Below are 3066 nucleotides of genomic sequence, written 5' to 3' on the forward strand. Positions count from 1 at the left end.
GACTCCAGTGAACTGAGCTGATGTTTCGAAGATCGAAGATTTACAGTCACGATTTCAGTTTTTGTTCGTGTGGGGTTTGCATTGTTTCCCGGTTATCCCCCCACATTTCCAAAGACGGTGCATGTCGTTATTCCAAATTGGCCCTGTTTACGCGAGTGGACTGCGATGGACTTGCGGCACTGTCCATGGGTGCTTGCTGCCGTGTGCCCAGTGCTGCCAGGACTGTCCTCGACCCTAAATTACAAGGCTTGAGCATATTCTGACATTTTAAGCAAGCCATGTGCATGTGTGTGACATTAGGAAACTCGATTTTCATAATAACTTCGTTTGTGGCAGTAATTCGATTGGTTCCTGCTTTGCATCCCTTAAGCGTACTTGACAATGAAGAATTGACAGTTGCACAACGCCAACACAAAATGAAATTAACGCATTTGAAAAATGCATGCGATGCATGGCGTTAATTTGCAATTACTGTACTCTGAAACAATAATAATCACTGAAAATACGCAACAGATTCTTAAGGTGTACGTGTTTCATGTTAAGCTTTAGTAATGCTTGATATGAAAGGTCACATGAATTTACAATTGACTCATGGTGCTGGATAAGGAATAGAGTGCTCAAAAATAAATAAGATGCCGTTTATGTACGTTGCCTTAGATATCTTTGTAATAACGTTTTTCAAATTAGTTCTACCATTAATATAACAATATTGTAGCGACCTAACGTGTCAGGTCCAAAAATGAAGAAACACAGAAGAACGAAGAAGGCATCGCAGAACAGTTTGGAACGGAACTGTTTACAGTGTCTATGAAGCTGTCATTGTTATGGCCCCGAGAGACGCCTCAAGTACACCCAGAAAAAAAGCAAAACCGCTGATTTCACATGTATCACCACCTTCCCGTCCCGCAGTCCTCTCCATCGAACCATCCAGAAAAAAAAAATCCCAGTCTCCGTTCCCCCTCCCCGCCGTTTCAGGGTTTCGCCCCTTTTTCTCCCTTCACCGTCAATCATACCCCAAATGCCAGTCCTCCGCCCTCCCTCGATCGACCCAGCAGTCACTGTCCCCCCGGGCTTCAACCTACCGGTACGCTACAATATGTTTTTCTACATGAGTTCGCAAATACATCAGCATATCTCTTTTTGAACAAGTCAATAAACTGTGTAAAAAAGTAGTTACATTATTCTTAAAAATGAATGCAGTATTTGTTTATACAGGATCGATCTTGGTGAATCACTTTGTTTGAAATGTTAAATGCTACCGACTAATATTGTGCTGAATGTCTAAAACTTGTGATGTTCTTACAGTTCTCCGTGATCCGAGCGTGTCCTTCACTTTACCAGCATACAGTATTTAAATGTACCGAAAGACTTAAAAATTGCGTTACGATATTCTTCCTCGCTGTGACGCGTTAAATATTCAAAACCTGTTTCATATTTCGATTTAATTTATGCCGTAACAGCGAACATGCGATGAAGCACTGACCAGCTTTCTATGGCTAGTGAACCCTGCCATGGCACTCGTTATACGGCCACGCTATTTACTGGCCCTTCGTTGCATCCCGAAAATCATTGCACCGTAATTTTCATTTTGTCACTTTTAAATGCTGCGGTGCCCCGTAGCCCCTCTCTAATATGTGTCTTTCCGTCTCAGTTGAACGTTTAACAGATTGCGAAGTGCTGCGCGGAATATTTATTACGTTTATACCACAAAAACGAAAGCTCTCTAATGATACATGAATGGCGTCATTTATTTTACTACTAAATAGCAGTCACTATATCACTGGAGACCAAGCTCGACCTTGCATGAATTCCGCCAGTTTTACCACACAGTAATGTGGCGACCACTTATAAACGCATTCGCTACCACAGTTTAACAAACTCTGCTCTTTAGACTGCACCTCCATTAGCCCCCCGCCCCCCTCATGATCATGGGATTTTTCCTACCTTGCCGTAGTGTCCCAGTTGTGAAAACGCACGGATGTAAGCCGTAGGTTTTTTTCTGACTCTTTATGATCTTGATGCCAATGCTCACACGACAGGTGCTGGCTAACTTCACACACCACGACCTTTGGGTTTGTCCGTTCACCTCGATAATTCTCTTTAAATCTCACTTAACTTCTCTGGCATTTTGGGATTGAGACTCCCGATGCATTCAACGGCGTTATCATCTAAAAGTCAGTGTATTAAATTAACAAATCAGAGGGAGTGTTTTAGCATCTCTCCTGAAAACAGGTACCGACGAGGATGGGATTCGAACCCACGCGTGCAGAGCACAATGGATTAGCAGTCCATCGCCTTAACCACTCGGCCACCTCGTCTATACAAATGCTATTTTCCTTACTGTACTATTTTACTTACTTTTGTATATATTTAAATTTTATTTTTTTTTAAAACACCTGCTCATGAATTATTGCTCGTACTTTAGTGCCTCGCGGCAGGTCATGCAGGGCTTGAAAGACTCGCCTACGAAGAATTTTAAAGCGCAGAAAACCTCCTTCGCGTTAAGGAATATATTCGAACAATCAATCAGAAAACTTCTTTTACCGGTAGGTGTAATTTCCGAGTTGGAACTGCTAGTAACACTGATGTCAGACTCGCAAAAAAACGCGGCTTCGCATTTGCTTTAGCGCAGGCGCACTAGGATCTTATCCCACCTGTCGCGCGCCGTTCGCTCTCTGACTCTGTGTTTGAACTTCACCGGAGCAAATGCGGCAGCTGATGTGGTCGAGCGGTCACAAGAAATTTCTAGACACCCGATGACGCTGTAGAAAGGCAAGTTTTAGGACAATTCATTGTTGATCTCGGGTAATATGCTTAATGCATGTCATTGTCTCTGTCTTTGTACACAATGCAATTCACCTTTTTTGATGGACAACGAAAACATTTCTTTTAAAACCTTTTTAAAAAATGTTTACTTGAGGGCTGAAACCCGTTTCCCCTACTGAAGATGTACTGTAGAAACGCAGTTACTATTTCTCATGTAAGATATGGAAACATTTCTTTGGCATTCTGGACCATGTTGACATGATTGTAGCACATGACTTTTTTCAGATTTGTCATCTGCAC

General features: G+C 42.3%; 1 non-coding gene across 1 annotated transcript; it reads right to left on the reverse strand.

The window, feature by feature from the left end:
* Positions 1-2236: 2236 nt before the first annotated feature.
* Positions 2237-2318, reverse strand: trnas-gcu. Its single transcript has one exon. It is a non-coding gene; the product is annotated as a tRNA-Ser (tRNA).
* Between the last annotated feature and the right edge of the window lie 748 nt (positions 2319-3066).

The sequence above is a fragment of the Polypterus senegalus genome, chromosome 3 (assembly GCF_016835505.1).
Source record: "Polypterus senegalus isolate Bchr_013 chromosome 3, ASM1683550v1, whole genome shotgun sequence".
In the NCBI taxonomy this organism is placed as follows: Eukaryota; Metazoa; Chordata; class Cladistia; order Polypteriformes; family Polypteridae; genus Polypterus; species Polypterus senegalus.